An 18,439-nucleotide genomic window follows, 5' to 3' on the forward strand; every position below is an offset into this window, starting at 1 on the left:
ACCCTATGGCAAATCTTAGTGACTATGAAATGGAAGTCATTTATACAACTTAGCATTTTTCTTTCTTATAAGTCTTGGTTCACATCTACATAGGGATTTCCACTTTTCTGTTCTATCAGAGGAATAAAAAATAAATCTGATATATGATATCTACCAACAGGGCTCTATTGACTACAATGGAGTTCTTCCAGTTTTTGTCATCGTTTCTACCATTTTTCCAACATGCATTTTTGAGGTGAAATGTGAACACAGTCTAAAGCTACATACATGTGCATGGTTGACTGGATGATATTATTCAGTCTTCAGTGTGCCTGGCCTGGTATAGAACAGTATAGAACATATCCTGAGTTTTGCCCCAGGCCCACTGATGCATATACAGGCCTATGATAACACATTGATGTTTTTATGGGGCCATAGAAATTAATGGGTCCGTGTGCCAGGTGTGAAAATCATGGCTAACACACGGACAATACAAACTGTCATGTACAGAGAGGCTTAGGGTAGGTTTACACAACCATTATTTAATGCCTGATACACTCATCTCTCATAGGATCAGAACAACAGACACTATCAGTAGTAGAGTGACCCTAGCGGATGGCGCACCCTCCATCTGGTGTCTGTCTGCTTTCATTTTCATGCAAAAAAAACATGACAAAAGACATCGTCCAGTGTTATGTTTTTACTTTAACAGAAGAACAAAATGTACCTGCAAGACTTTTCTTTTGTCACAAAAGTAAATAAGCATAATGGAAGATAACGTCTGTCATGTTTTTTACATTAGTGTAATGTGAACAGACTCAGATGGTAGCGCTGTCTATATCTCTCCCATTACTACTGTTAATGTCCATTGCTCTTATCCTATGACGGGAGAAAATAATAGACGTTCATAACAGTAGTGTAAATGTCTTACAAAGGTATCGGTCTGAACATTATAATGGCTAACAATGACAATGTTTCAATATGAGTGCACTGGAGTACTGAAGGAGGATCCCTGGTCACACCTGTCCAGAGTACAGATGGGTGAACCTTTCAGAATTCATTTTTTGGGGGGTTGGGTGGCTTGGGTCCAAAATTTGTTTATAAACGAACAAGTTTGTTACAAACCACACCTTAAAGTTGCTTAAAACATAGTGTAGAACACTTTCAGGGCTATTAAAAACCATCTGTCCAATTTCTAGCTCTCTAAGACAAACACAGCTGAAGTTATGTAAAAGTGAAAGTGTCCTTATTATTATATAGCCTTTGTGCTTCCTTAGCCCCTATAGCTCAATAGCGATTTCTACCTCTACAGCTACGCCCCTGGGGAAATCAAAGGGAGATAGTTGCTGACTGTTTGGTCAACAGAAAAAATCACTATTCACTAGTGACAAAGTTTACATTTCTGCTTTGCACTGTTTGCCTTAGTTCTCCTCTACTTGCAGGAGCATAATATGTAAGTCTAGTAGATAAAGTTTTTGCTTCAGGATATATATATATATATATATATATATATATACACAAACACATACATACACACAATACACACACACACATACACACACACATACACACACACACATATACACACACACACACATACACACGCACGCACACATACATACACACACACACATACATGCACACATACATACTCACATACACATATACATACACACACATACATACGCTCATACATATAAATACGTACACACACACACATACATACATACACACACACACATTATCTATATATAGAATTAAATATAACACATCTATTTTCCTTCTTTTATCTGTGAGGCCTCACTTATATCTTTTTTTTTTTAAGTGATACAAAAAGTTGGAAATTGATTTACACATCCCAAACTGAACACATTACACATTATTAGATATAAAATGTTGGTCTTAATTATTTCAGGTGACCAGAACAGTTTCTTTTAATCCATGCAAACTTTTTTTCTATTAGATTCCATAGAAGAAAAATAGCATGCTTCATCGCATGCCGTATTACAGAAGTATTGTCTGTAATACAGAGCTTTACAAGGTATCATAAGGAAGCATGCAGAGGCCAGTACATAGCCTCAGGGACCCTGTGTGCCGCCGCACTAACTGTGTTCACATAGAACCGCTGCGAGCGTTCAGCCATAGCTAAGTAGCATTGATTGTCATAAAACCCTAAACTCTATGTGAGAGTAAGGACCAACCTGTAGGAAATTGCAGCAAATCAGAAAGTAAATTTCTATAGAGTAATTAAAATCTTTATTACAGCTCTTTCTACATAATTTACTGGAAGGGACTGGGAGTTTTTAAAAACATGAAAACTTTCTTTTTATAATGTTCTTGCATCTTACAGTTCACACTCTGGTTACTAATCCTCATAATAGGCCAGCACTTCCTGTTCTGTAGAGATCACTTCTCAATAGTCATATCATTATCATTAATGGCAGCATTGAGTGAAATAATAATACAGATAACAAAGGATCTATCAGTAACAATAGGTGACGTTACGGTTAACCTCCTCCCCTCTTTACAATGACCTCTGCACAGGTTACAAAGCATGCAAATTAGAAATGAGCGAATATACTCAATCGAATACCTCCATTGCATAGCTCCCGTTGCAAAAACACTTCCGGGTCTTCGAATTTTTACTGCCCCTCCCACCTTCCCTGACGCTGGGAACTATGCGACGAAGGTATTCGATCGAGTATATTCGCTCATCTCTAATGCAAATCAAACTCTGCCGAAATAAATTAACATTTCAGTCTACAGGTTTCTATAGCTCATGCAGTTGCCGTAAAGCATATCTCAGAATGCTGTTAGCAGCTCGGACAAGACGACTGCCTCCATAAACATGTACAGACAATAAATTTAAAAAACTCTACAATTAAAAATAAAAAACGGATTAGAAAAAAATGTTTATTCAGATTTTATTTCAATGAATGCAAAAATACAAGTGATACATTTAGTTACATTTTTTTTTTTTTTAACAAAATTTTCATTTACCAACAATGGATTGTTAGATTTGTGGACTAATTCTTTTTGAGGTGTAGCAGTCAATAAATGTGCTTTCCCTGATTTAGTAGCCATGAGCATGTGCATTTTTTATGTCGGCCCGGTTGTTAGAGTCCTCCACCCATTAATTTATATTAATTACTTAATTACCAATCAATATCAGTAATCACCACTGGTAAGGATCTTGTACTAATTCTTACTAATAAGTAAAGATAGGGGATTCTAGCCTTTATTGGAAATGCAATAAAGGAATTCCAAGTCAACTGATAAGTGGTAACAAAAAAAATGTAATCTTTCTGGTTATTTTGCTCTTAAAGCCAGAATATTGGAAGAGGATTAAAGCAGATCTGGAGTAGTGTTTTCAGCCATTTGTAATAGGGACAGATATAATTTCATTAATGACTATGGCCTCTTGTATCATGTTGCCATAGGCTGTGTAGACTATCCAGATGGACTAGCTTTTCATATAGCGCAGATTTCGAATCTCTTCCATAGCCTGCTAGCATTTCCCGATGGCTACATTTTAATGGGCTATCCCTCTCTTTTTACAAATGCTTCTCTTGTAAATTCAAATAAAGGCAAGAGATGAAAAGTTTGTGTGCGTGTGAGCTCAGTGGTTACTGTTGTGGCTCCCCTGTCATCTCTCATTGTAACCAGGGCTCTAAAGCTCACACCTCCTCGTCGGCCTGTTTTATGTTAGAATTCTAACTGGATTAAATGAAATGTGTTTCTATGCAAGGCTCCAGGGAGACTTGTGATTGGAAGAAAAAATGGTGCTGACTGAGGGATCAAAGGAAAATGTTCATTAGTGGGGGGTGCGCTGCTCCTTTTAACCCATTCAGTGCTCACGGCATCAGCATCATGTTGGTCTGATGTCCCCTCAATTGCTGGCGGTGCTGGCTTGAAACAGACATAGCCCTTTCATGCAGATGTAGATTAAATATGCATATCTCAGCAGATTTCTACGTCCTCAGCCTTGGGAATAATTAGAAGAAAATTAAAAATTCCCTGTTCTCCAACCTTTCTCTGTGGGCACCAAAGCGTGTGGTTTGTAATTGATGGTAATGCATGAGCTATGGAGGATCATTACCATTTATTTAGATTTAAGATTATGGCACAATAATGAAGCAGGGGGCCTTACATAGTGCATTCCCATCCTTGCTGTGTCAGGCCATCGCGGATATTCTGACACAAGGCTGCTATACTGCTGACTCCATGCACAGGAACTGATGGACGATGAGCATCACTTGGGTCCACTTAGTCTACTTTCTACTAAGTAATCACCAGTCCTACCTAAGCTAATGGCCACTATATTTTATATCCCATGCTGCACCTATCACTCCGTGAAATAGCCTGACAAGCACCATACAGTTTATAACCCATGGCTTTTGTGATGTATGTAGGACTTAACCTATTCAGTGGGGGTTTACATTTTTTCAAAAATAAAAAAAATTGTGTTTCAATATCTCTTATAAATAATTGCTTTTTCTGTGTAAAGCTTTTTCAGCTGTAAGCAAAACTGAAGGTAAAATTTCCAAAATTCCAAAACTTTGGATGAAACAATAAATACAGACAATAACTTGGGCTCAATGATGTGCCCAATATTCTATCTAACATGCACTCTTGTATAAACTACTAAAACTATATCAGACATTGGAAAAGTGATGGAACATGTGTCAGAAAATTTGGGAAATACAGAGAGAAAAGTACTTCGTGAACTACTTTCCTCTCCGCATGACTCGTGCAGACACCGCACAGAAAAAACACGGACCCCATTATAGTCTATGGGTCCATGTGCTCTCACTACTTGTCAATGTGTTCAGTATTCCGTTTGGGGGGATTCCCAAGCAGACTCCCAAAATGGAATACCAAACGCAGATGTGAACCGGGCCTAAGAAAGTATTTCATGCATGTTGTCAACTAGTCGTAGTGTTCTATAAAACCCTTCTCCCAATGGTACCGAACCATCACAGCCTTGACCAGATTTTGTTGTTTTCCTATTGGAAAATAGTATCAGAAAGTGTAATATACTTTAGTACCTGCTTTCAAGGTACTAAAGAGGTACGAAGAGAGCCAAGGCTGTACTAGAAGGTCACATAACCAAACAATACTCAGCTGATTGGTTCACACCAATGCCTGGTTTCCGTTCTTTGGGTCTGCTTGGGGACCCAAAAAAGCGAAAACCCAATCTGCTTAAAAAGCAGTTACCTGTAAAAGCCATAAACTATAACGGGTCGCCTGTGTTTTCACCCAAAACATGCAGAAAGAAACGTACTGCTTGCAGGACTTTTCTCTTTGCATTTTTCAAGCAGGGTGGGGGGACAGATTCCACGAACGGAATCTGGGTGCAGATGTAAACCTAGCCTGAGTCACGATAAACTGAACGGAGTCGAGCTAGTACCATGCAGTAGTAAAATAAATACTCAAAAAGCATTTTTATACCCAGCATGTTCAGAAATTCGCAAATAAACAATGATATCCAAGATATTTTAATGCTTATAGACTTCAATTATTGGACACTTGCTTACAGACAACAGTTGGTTGCACAAGCTATGGTAATACAGCCTGCAGACACAAGGGATCAGGTACATTACAGAAGCTCTGTTTCATCATTGATAGTGTACCAGATAAGATAACATCACTTACGCTGGTTTCTCATTAAGCAGACTTGCTTGGATTGAATGCCATAGCTGCCAACTGTCCCTGATTTTCAGGGACACTGAAGACTCTTTCTGCACTTGTAGCTACAGCTTCACAATAAATGCAATAATTGATTGGAACTCAAGTGCTGCTCCGGCTTGCTCTTGGCTGATGTCCAGGGACAGTCATACGTTTTTACAGCTTTGTCCGTGGAAATTTTTTGTCTCTACAAACGTTCATGATTTTAATATATACCATGTGTACAGCATCATTTTTCAGCATCTGTTCTTGAACTGGCTCTTAACGTGCAGGCAGTACCTTGTAAATTAAAGTCTGCTGAATGGGAATGATTAAAAGGGAACAGACGTATGTTTCCAATGTGTCCGGTAGTCGTGTTATGCTGATGAGGCTGGTACGAGTTGACTCTGCACCGTCTGCTGTGTTACGGAACAAGCAGAGACAAAGCAACGTAGAACGCGCTTAATGTATTTTCTATCATACCCTCTGATCAGTTCTTGTCAGTTCTACAACAGTGAGATGAGGAGTGAAAGCGAATGACTGGTCTAGCCTCAAACTGATACTGGCCTCAAAATAAAATAAAAAAGTCTTGCTTCCATAGCAAACAAATTTTGGCTGTTTATCACAGATATGTAATACGGTATCCATAGTCTATAGTATGGGCCCTTGGTCTGTGTGTTTTGGGTTTCATCTTCTGTATGGCTTCTATTCTTTTGTTGTGTCAGGGTTTGCTGTGCCTTTAATACATGGAGAAATAAAAGTAACCCCGGTTCTACTTGGAACGTCTGCTCTCTCAGCAGTATGTATATAATCCAAGAAAATTAAGTTAAATTAACTAAACTGTGGGGGTAGACCTTTCAACATTCCTACAGGAGGCTATTTCAAAGGAATTCGTTTTTTTCATATTTTAGCACACTGTGGAATATATAGGATCCTCTCAACCAGCTGCAAGCTTCATGGATGGGTAAAATAATGTTCTACAAAATGTTAGTTTTACTTTAGAACATTGTCAATACCTATTCCCCTCATACTTATAAATAGAGTTCAACAACAGGTTAGGTTGTTTGTGCGTAAGGTAAGTAGCCTGTTAATAGCAACCTGGATTTTATGTATCGACTGACTTCGAGGATGTATGGGGGTGCCTAATCTTCCAGCGTATTATAAGGCTACATACTCCTACATCACATTAGACTTTGGAACTCTCATAACCCAGGTTTATTTTGGCCCACCTGAAAATCTTCTTTTGATCAAGATAGACCAATGAATGGACTCCTTGTTATTCACTAAATATAACACACCCTTACACCTCCCCTCATTCATTCTATACAGGCCCCACTAGACACCTGGTTACACTTAGCAGGTATACTTAAATGTTCACTGAATCCCCATATCCCGCTGGGTGTCTTAATCTTATACTGGATCTCTCAGATGATCATTTTGTAAAAAATGGCATCGTCTATGTTGATAACCTATGAGGATCTGAGTCCCCCTCACACACTGTCCAGCCTGCATCTCACATCTCTCCCCCACACACAGTCAAGCTTGCACCCCAAATCTCTCCTCTCACAGTACACCCATGCACCCCAAATCTCCCCCCCACACAGTATACACTGCACCCCACATCTCTCCCACCACAGTACACCCATGTACCCCACATTTCAACCCCCCACATCACACCCTACCCAAAGTCAATCTTGCACCCCACATCCCCCCACAGTACAAACTGCATCCCACAGTACACCCTGAATCCCACATCTTCCCTTCACACACAGTCCACCCTGCATCCTACATCTCTTCCCCACACAGTCAACCTTGCACCCCACATTCCCCCACACCAACAGAAATTCCCGGTTGACATTTTACTAACGTAGAACCTTCTAATCTAGGAATTGGAGGTTTCCTTCTCTGCCTTCACACTCATTGCTAATTGAGATGGTTTCTCAGCACTGGGTTTATGAATAGTTATTTGCACTCAGGAATTTCTCCGTTGCACCTTCCTACAACACCTGAACTCCCTGACTCCAGGAGTAACCCTCCCTCGCACCAGATATATAAGCTATTTCTACATAAAAAGATAATCGATTGCTTAGCACATTCATTGGATTTTCTGTAACATGCTTGGTCGTTTATTTTTGCGCTATAGTTTTTGCTTGTTTTTTGTTACTATATGAATGTGTTCCTTGTTATTTACCTACTTTCATACATTAATATTCTGGATTTCAATTCTCTTGTTAGTGTTGTAGGTTTGGGTTTATAAGCTTTGAAGCTTTTGTAGGCGATATAACTCAAGCAAACTTTGTAGGTTTATTTTCTCAGTTTCTTTTTATGACAGGGGTTTGACTCAGATGAACATGAAGCGTATCTTTAAGTTGCAATGTGTGACAAAGTAAGCCTTGTAATAGATAAGCCATACGGTCTAAAGACACACCAGATTTATCATCCAGCATCAGTCTCTCGATATCTCTTCACTGTCAGAAAAGCGTTACTGACAGTACTGCCGATAACATGGTACTGTCATAGGGGGCATTCCTTACTGCCCAGCGATGGCGCTGAGCAGTGAGGACCCCCCCCCCCCTCCACAGTACTCGTCCATAGACTAGCACTGGGGGGGTGTTCCTCACCACTCTGCGTCATCGCTGGGTGATAAGGAATGCTCCCTTTGACAGTACAGCGCTCTGGATTCTGCTGTCAGGAGGGGCGTTCCTCACAGCCCAGCTAGTCTGTCAGGAACAGCCTTCTGACAGTGAAGAGATATCGGTAAATGCACCAATAGCTCTTCACCCGAGGCACATAACGGGAAAGCTGACAGTGCACTGAATTCAGTGCGCTGAATACCGCTAGATAGTCGGCAGTATATAAAACCGCATGTGCCCAAGGACATAAAAGGCCTTCTTTAAGGCATATTGTTGATTTAGTTTTTTTGTGGATTTTGGCATATATTCTAAGCTGAAATCTGTCTGAAATCCAGATCACATAGATTTCAATAGGAATTCATGTCACAGTTCAGAGTCACGAGTCAAACAAAAAGAACAGATGTGTCATTTCTTGTAGAGGAAACCGTTCTGGGTGACTATATGTGGATTAGTACTACTGAATGTGAATGTCATTCACAGGGGGCATACAGTCCTATGAAAAAGTTTGGGCACCCCTATTAATCTTAATCATTTTTAGTTAAATATTTTGGTGTTTGCAGAAGCCATTTCAGTTTGATATATCTAATAACTGATGGACACAGTAATATTTCAGGACTGAAATGAGGTTTATTGTACTAACAGAAAATGTGCAATATGCATTAAATCAAAATTTGACCGTTGCAAAAGTATGGGCACCTCAACAGAAAAGTGACATTAATATTTAGTAGATCCTCCTTTTGCCTCTAGTCGCTTCCTGTAGCTTTTATTCAGTTCCTGGATCCTGGATGAAGGTATTTTGGACCATTCCTCTTTACAAAACAATTCAAGTTCAGTTACGTTTGATGGTCGCCGAGCATGGACAGCCCGCTTCAAATCATCCCACAGATGTTCAATGATATTCAGGTCTGGGGACTGGGATGGCCATTCCAGAACATTGTAATTGTTCCTCTGCATGAATGCCTGAGTCGATTTGGAGCAATGTTTTGGATCATTGTCTTGCTGAAATATCCATCCCCGGTGTAACTTAAACTTTGTCACTGATTCTTGAACATTATTCTCAAGAATCTGCTGATACTGAGTGGAATCCATGCAACCCTCAACTTTAACAAGATTCCCGGTGCCGGCATTGGCCACACAGCCCCAAAGCATGATAGAAACTCCACCAAATTTTACAGTGGGTAGCAAGTGTTTTTCTTAGAATGCTGGGGTTTTTTAACGCCATGCATAACACCTTTTTGTATGACCAAACAACTCAATCTTTGTTTCATCAGTCCACAGGACCTTCTTCCAAAAGGAAGCTGGCTTGTCCACATGTGCTTTTGCATACCTCAGGTGACTCTGTGGCATGTTTGCAGAAACGGCTTCTTTCTCATCACTCTCCCATACAGCTTCTCCTTGTGCAAAGTGCGCTGTATTGTTGACCAATGCACAGTGACACCATCTGCAGCAAGATGATGCTGCAGCTCTTTGGAGGTGGTCTGTGGATTGTCCTTGACTGTTCTCATTATTCTTCTTCTCTGCCTTTCTGATATTTTTCTTGGCCTGCCACTTCTGGGCTTAACAAGAACTGTCCCTGTGGTCTTCCATTTCCTTACTATGTTCCTTAACTGACAGGTTAAATCTCTGAGACAACTTTTTGTATCCTTCCCCTGAACAACTATGTTGAACAATCTTTGTTTTCAGATCATTTGAGAGCGGGCTGTCCATGCTCGGCGACCATCAAACTTAACTGAACTTGAATTGTTTTGTAAAGAGGAATGGTCCAAAATACCTTCATCCAGGATCCAGGAACTGATTAAAAGCTACAGGAAGTGACTAGAGGCAAAAGGAGGATCTACTAAATATTAATGTCACTTTTCTGTTGAGGTTGCCCATACTTTTGCACCGGTCAAATTTTGGTTTAATGCATATTGCACATTTTCTGTTAGTACAATAAACCTCATTTCAATCCAGAAATATTACTGTGTCCATCAGTTATTAGATATATCAAACTGAAATGGCTGTTGCAAACACCAAAATATTTAGAGCTAAAAATGATTAAGATTAATAGGGGTGCCCAAACTTTTTCATAGGACTGTAGATATTTTACGTACATATTTTTAAGAAACAGGTTATGAAGTTTAATCATTTCTTTTATGATGCATGTTTTTTGCGAGTTTAATTTGCACTGCTCTTCCTGAAGGAACATTAAAGGGATTCTATCATTTCAAAATCACGTTTTTAAGTAATGCCACGTTGGAATAACCTTTATAAAGGCTATGATACTCATTCCTTTCTTCCTCTTGTGCTCGACGCTGTTTCTGTGAAAAACCCGTTACTTTCAAATGCAAATTATGCTCAGGGAGCACCGTGGGTGTTTTCCCTGTGCTCCGAGCACACCACTGTCATCGCCACCCACCACCCTTTGTTACATGTTCACTCCCCCCCTGTATCTTCTCCTCTGCGTAGCATCTGATACTGTTCTGTTCAGGATTGAAATTCGTGCATGCACAATCACTCTGCCACGTTGGGTAAAGACAGAGCCGACTGCACATGCTTCATCAGCAATTTTGTGGTGGTCTCAGTAGCTCAGCACTCCATAGAACTACACAAGAGACCACTGCAAAATGGCCAATGGAGCAGGCACAGTCATCTCTGCCACATTGCGTTCAGGTAGAGCCAACTGCGCATGTTCAGGATTTCAATAACCAAAAAGAATAGCGTCGGATACTGCAAAGGAGAAGATGCGGGGTAGTGAACATTCAACAAGAGCAGGTGAGCAGCAATGACGCAGATGTGCTCGGAGCACAGGAGGAATGCCAACTGTGCTCCCTGAACATAATTTGCATATGAAAGTAAACGTTTTTTCACAGAACCGGCTGGGAGCACAAGAGCAAAAAAGGTATGAGTAGAATAGCCTTTATACAGGTTATTCCAATGTGGCATTACTTAAAAACGTGATTTCCAAATGATAGAATCCCTTTAAGGTACGTCAAATATTTAGCATTAACCTCACAATAGGAATAGCTGCAACTCCTAAAAAAGCAAGATTCCAATTAATACAAGAATTAGGCACCTGTTAACCCTATGATGACAGATTTTAACATGTCTACATTCACTTATATAGGTGTAAAACTATGTATGCACATGCAATAGAGATGAGCGAACAGTGTTCTATCGAACTCATGTTCGATCGGATATTAGGCTGTTCGGCATGTTCGAATCGAATCGAACACCGCGTGGTAAAGTGCGCCATTACTCGATTCCCCTCCCACCTTCCCTGGCGCCTTTTTTGCTCCAATAACAGCGCAGGGTAGGTGGGACAGGAACTACGACACCGGTGACGTTGAAAAAAGTAGGCAAAACCCATTGGCTGCCGAAAACATGTGACCTCTAATTTAAAAGAACAGCGCCGCCCAGCTTCGCGTCATTCTGAGCTTGCAATTCACCGAGGACGGAGGTTTCCGTCCAGCTAGCTAGGGCTTAGATTCTGGGTAGGCAGGGACAGGCTAGGATAGGAAGGAGAAGACAACCAACAGCTCTTGTAAGAGCTAAATTCCAGGGAGAAGCTTGTCAGTGTAACGTGGCACTGACGGGCTCAATCGCCGCAACCCAGCTTTCCCAGGATCCTGAATGGAATACACTGTCAGTGTATTCCCGTATACCCGATATATACCCCGATACCCGTTCCAACGGTGTGCCCCCCCACCTTCACCCCAGAAATACCCTGCAAGTCCCCTAGCAATAGAATTGGGGCTATATACACCCACAATTTTTACTACTGGTATACAGTGCCATTGTCTGACTGGGAATTCAAAGAATATATTGGGAATACAAATACCCTCATTTCTTGCTACTGCCATATAGTGCCAGTTTCTGACTGGTAATTCAAAGAATATATTGGGGTTACGTGCACCCACAATTTTTACTACTGGTATACAGTGCCATTGTCTGACTGGGAATTCAAAGAGTATATTGGGAATACAAATACCCTCATTTCTTGCTACTGCCATATAGTGCCAGTTTCTGACTGGGAATTCAAAGAATATATTGGGGTTACGTGCACCCACAATTTTTACTACTGGTATACAGTGCCATTGTCTGACTGGGAATTCAAAGAATATATTGGGGTTATAAATACCCTCATTTCTTGCTACTGCCATATAGTGCCAGTTTCTGACTGGTAATTCAAAGAATATATTGGGGTTACGTGCACCCACAATTTTTACTACTGGTATACAGTGCCATTGTCTGACTGGGAATTCAAAGAATATATTGGGAATACAAATACCCTCATTTCTTGCTACTGCCATATAGTGCCAGTTTCTGACTGGGAATTCAAAGAATATATTGGGGTTACGTGCACCCACAATTTTTACTACTGGTATACAGTGCCATTGTCTGACTGGGAATTCAAAGAATATATTGGGGTTATAAATACCCTCATTTCTTGCTACTGCCATATAGTGCCAGTTTCTGACTGGTAATTCAAAGAATATATTGGGGTTACGTGCACCCACAATTTTTACTACTGGTATACAGTGCCATTGTCTGACTGGGAATTCAAAGAGTATATTGGGAATACAAATACCCTCATTTCTTGCTACTGCCATATAGTGCCAGTTTCTGACTGGGAATTCAAAGAATATATTGGGGTTACGTGCACCCACAATTTTTACTACTGGTATACAGTGCCATTGTCTGACTGGGAATTCAAAGAATATATTGGGGTTATAAATACCCTCATTTCTTGCTACTGCCATATAGTGCCAGTTTCTGACTGGTAATTCAAAGAATATATTGGGGTTACGTGCACCCACAATTTTTACTACTGGTATACAGTGCCATTGTCTGACTGGGAATTCAAAGAGTATATTGGGAATACAAATACCCTCATTTCTTGCTACTGCCATATAGTGCCAGTTTCTGACTGGTAATTCAAAGAATATATTGGGGTTACGTGCACCCACAATTTTTACTACTGGTATACAGTGCCATTGTCTGACTGGGAATTCAAAGAATATATTGGGGTTATAAATACCCTCATTTCTTGCTACTGCCATATAGTGCCAGTTTCTGACTGGTAATTCAAAGAATATATTGGGGTTACGTGCACCCACAATTTTTACTACTGGTATACAGTGCCATTGTCTGACTGGGAATTCAAAGAGTATATTGGGAATACAAATACCCTCATTTCTTGCTACTGCCATATAGTGCCAGTGTCTGACTGGGAATTCAAAGAATATATTGGGGTTACGTGCACCCACAATTTTTACTACTGGTATACAGTGCCATTGTCTGACTGGGAATTCAAAGAATATATTGGGGTTATAAATACCCTCATTTCTTGCTACTGCCATATAGTGCCAGTTTCTGACTGGTAATTCAAAGAATATATTGGGGTTACGTGCACCCACAATTTTTACTACTGGTATACAGTGCCATTGTCTGACTGGGAATTCAAAGAATATATTGGGAATACAAATACCCTCATTTCTTGCTACTGCCATATAGTGCCAGTTTCTGACTGGGAATTCAAAGAATATATTGGGGTTACGTGCACCCACAATTTTTACTACTGGTATACAGTGCCATTGTCTGACTGGGAATTCAAAGAATATATTGGGGTTATAAATACCCTCATTTCTTGCTACTGCCATATAGTGCCAGTTTCTGACTGGTAATTCAAAGAATATATTGGGGTTACGTGCACCCACAATTTTTACTACTGGTATACAGTGCCATTGTCTGACTGGGAATTCAAAGAGTATATTGGGAATACAAATACCCTCATTTCTTGCTACTGCCATATAGTGCCAGTTTCTGACTGGGAATTCAAAGAATATATTGGGGTTACGTGCACCCACAATTTTTACTACTGGTATACAGTGCCATTGTCTGACTGGGAATTCAAAGAATATATTGGGGTTATAAATACCCTCATTTCTTGCTACTGCCATATAGTGCCAGTTTCTGACTGGTAATTCAAAGAATATATTGGGGTTACGTGCACCCACAATTTTTACTACTGGTATACAGTGCCATTGTCTGACTGGGAATTCAAAGAGTATATTGGGAATACAAATACCCTCATTTCTTGCTACTGCCATATAGTGCCAGTTTCTGACTGGTAATTCAAAGAATATATTGGGGTTACGTGCACCCACAATTTTTACTACTGGTATACAGTGCCATTGTCTGACTGGGAATTCAAAGAATATATTGGGGTTATAAATACCCTCATTTCTTGCTACTGCCATATAGTGCCAGTTTCTGACTGGTAATTCAAAGAATATATTGGGGTTACGTGCACCCACAATTTTTACTACTGGTATACAGTGCCATTGTCTGACTGGGAATTCAAAGAGTATATTGGGAATACAAATACCCTCATTTCTTGCTACTGCCATATAGTGCCAGTGTCTGACTGGGAATTCAAAGAATATATTGGGGTTACGTGCACCCACAATTTTTACTACTGGTATACAGTGCCATTGTCTGACTGGGAATTCAAAGAGTATATTGGGAATACAAATACCCTCATTTCTTGCTACTGCCATATAGTGCCAGTGTCTGACTGGGAATTCAAAGAATATATTGGGGTTACGTGCACCCACAATTTTTACTACTGGTATACAGTGCCAATTTCTAACTAGGAATTCAAAATGCGCAAGGCTCCCGGAAAGGGACGTGGACGAGGCCGTGGGCGAGGTCGGGGGAATGGTTCTGGGGAGCAAGGTAGCAGTGAAGCCACAGGGCGTCCCGTGCCTACTCCTGTGGGGCAGCAAGCATTGCGCCACTCCACAGTGCCAGGGTTGCTTGCCACATTAACTAAACTGCAGGGTACAAACCTTAGTAGGCCCGAGAACCAGGAACAGGTCTTGCAATGGCTGTCAGAGAACGCTTACAGCACATTGTCCAGCAGCCAGTCAGACTCTGCCTCCTCTCCTCCTATTACCCAACAGTCTTGTCTTCCTTCCTCCCAAAATTCCGAAGCTTTACAGAACAATAACCCAAACTGTCCCTGCTCCCCAGAGCTGTTCTCCGCTCCTTTCATTGTCCCTCAACCTGCCTCTCCACGTCACGATTCCACGAACCTAACAGAGGAGCATCTGTGTCCAGATGCTCAAACACTAGAGTCTCCTCCATCTCCGTTCGATTTGGTGGTGGATGACCAGCAACCCACCCTCATCGACGATGATGTGACGCAGTTGCCGTCAGGGCATCCAGTTGACTGGCGCATTGTGCGGGAGGAGGAGATGAGACAGGAGTTGGAAGAGGAAGTGGTGGATGATGAGGACACTGACCCGACCTGGACAGGGGGGATGTCAAGCGGGGAAAGTAGTGTGGATGTTGAGGCAGGTGCAGCACCAAAAAGGGTAGCTAGAGGCAGAGGCAGAGGTCAGCAGCTTAGGCGAAGCCAGGCCACACCCGGAATCTCCCAAGATGTTCCAGTTCGTACCCAGCCCCGAAAAACTCCCACCTCGAGGGCACGTTTCTCGAAGGTGTGGAGTTTTTTCAAGGAATGCGTCGAGGACAGATATAGTGTTGTCTGCACAATTTGCCTCTCGAAATTGATTAGGGGCTCTGAGAAGAGCAACCTGTCCACCACTTCAATGCGCCGTCATTTGGAATCCAAGCACTGGAATCAGTGGCAGGCAGCAACGGCAGGACAAAGGCCGCCTGCCGTTCACGCCACTGCCACTGCCTCTGCCTCTGCCTCTGCCACTGCCACTGCTGACTGTGCTGGCGATGCACTCCAGAGGACGAGCCAGGACACCACTTCATCTGCCTCCGCCACTTTGTTGACTTCTACCTCATCCTCCCCTGGTCCTGTCTTATCTCCTTCTCCTGCACCATCAAAGGCACCATCAGGCGTTTCTTTACAACAACCCACCATCTCTCAGACATTGGAGCGGCGGCAGAAATACACTGCTAACCACCCACACGCGCAAGCCTTGAACGCCAACATCGCTAAACTGCTGGCCCAGGAGATGTTGGCGTTCCGGCTTGTTGAAACTCCCGCCTTCCTGGACCTGATGGCAACTGCGGCACCTCGCTATGCCGTCCCTAGCCGTCACTACTTCTCCCGGTGTGCCGTCCCCGCCTTGCACCAGCACGTGTCACTCAACATCAGGCGGGCCCTTAGTTCCGCGCTTTGCACAAAGGTCCACTTGACCACCGACGCGTGGACAAGTGCATGCGGACAGGGACGCTACATTTCACTGACGGCACACTGGGTGAATGTAGTTGAGGCTGGGACTGCTTCCCAAACTGGCCCGGTGTACCTCGTCTCCCCACCTAACATTCCTGGCAGGGACACGAGAAGAACACCCCCCTCCTCCTCCTCCTCTACCGCCTCCTCCTCCGCCACCGCCTCCTCCTCCGCCACCGCCTCCTCCTCCGCTGTTAGATTGACCCCAGCTACGAGTTGGAAACGTTGCAGCACTGGCGTTGGTAGACGTCAGCAGGCTGTGCTGAAGCTGATCAGCTTGGGGGACAGACAGCACACTGCCTCCGAGGTGAGGGATGCCCTCCTCGATGAGACGGCAATATGGTTTGAGCCGCTGCACCTGGGCCCAGGCATGGTCGTTTGTGATAACGGCCGGAACCTGGTAGCAGCTCTGGAGCTTGCCGGACTCCAACATGTTCCATGCCTGGCCCACGTCTTCAACCTAGTGGTGCAACGTTTCCTAAAGAGCTACCCCAATGTTCCAGAGCTACTGGTGAAAGTGCGGCGCATGTGCGCCCACTTTCGCAAGTCGACAGTAGCCGCTGCTAGCTTAAAATCTCTCCAGCAACGCCTGCATGTGCCACAACACCGGCTTTTGTGCGACGTCCCCACACGCTGGAACTCAACGTTTCAGATGTTGAATAGAGTGGTTGAGCAGCAGAGACCTTTGATGGAATACCAGCTACAAAACCCTAGGGTGCCACAAAGTCAGCTGCCTCAGTTTCACATCCATGAGTGGCCATGGATGAGAGACCTTTGTGACATCCTACGGGTCTTTGAGGAGTCCACAAGGAGGGTGAGCTCTGAGGATGCGATGGTGAGCCTTACAATCCCGCTCTTGTGTGTTCTGAGAGAATCCCTGATTGACATCAGGGATAACTCAGATCACACAGAGGAGTTAGGGATAGCATCCGATCCGTCACAGCTGGAGAGTAGGTCCACACATCTGTCCGCTTCACTGCGTTTAATGGAGGAGGAGGAGGAGGAGGAGGAGGAAGAAGAGTTGTCCGATGATGTGATGGTGATACAGGAGGCTTCCGGGCAACTTCGAATCGTCCCATTGTTGCAGCGCGGATGGGTAGACATGGAGGATGAGGAGGAAATGGAGATTGAACTTTCCGGTGGGGCCAGAGGAGTCATGCCAACTAACACTGTGGCAGACATGGCTGAGTTCATGTTGGGGTGCTTTACAACCGACAAGCGTATTGTCAAAATCATGGAGGACAACCAGTACTGGATCTTTGCTATCCTTGACCCCCGGTATAAAAACAACATCTCGTCTTTTATTCCGGTAGAGGGGAGGGCCAATCGCATCAATGCTTGCCACAGGCAATTGGTGCAGAATATGATGGAGATGTTTCCAGCATGTGACAGTGGCGGCAGGGAGGGCAGTTCCTCCAGTAGGCAACCAAGTTCTCACCGGTCCACACAAACGAGGGGCACACTGTCTAAGGTCTGGGACACCTTGATGGCACCCCCTCGCCAAAGTGCCGCCACGGAGGGTCCTAGTGTCACCAGGCGTGAGAAGTATAGGCGCATGTTGCGGGAATACCTTTCCGACCACAGCCCTGTCCTCTCCGACCCCTCTGCGCCCTACACGTATTGGGTGTCGAAGTTGGACCTGTGGCTTGAACTTGCCCTATATGCCTTGGAGGTGCTGTCCTGTCCTGCCGCCAGCGTCCTATCTGAGAGGGTGTTCAGTGCAGCCGGTGGCATCATCACTGACAAGCGCACCCGTCTGTCAGCTGAGAGTGCCGACCGGCTCACTTTGATAAAAATGAACCACCACTGGATAGAGCCTTCATTTTTGTGCCCACCTGTGTAAAGCACCCCAACATGAAACTCCATGTCTGTACTCAACCTCTCCAATTCCTCCGCATCCTCATACTCATCCACCATAAGCGTTGCACAATTCTGCTAATACTAGGCTCCCTCCAACATGATT

The sequence above is a fragment of the Leptodactylus fuscus genome, chromosome 2 (genome assembly GCF_031893055.1).
Source record: "Leptodactylus fuscus isolate aLepFus1 chromosome 2, aLepFus1.hap2, whole genome shotgun sequence".
In the NCBI taxonomy this organism is placed as follows: domain Eukaryota; kingdom Metazoa; phylum Chordata; class Amphibia; order Anura; family Leptodactylidae; genus Leptodactylus; species Leptodactylus fuscus.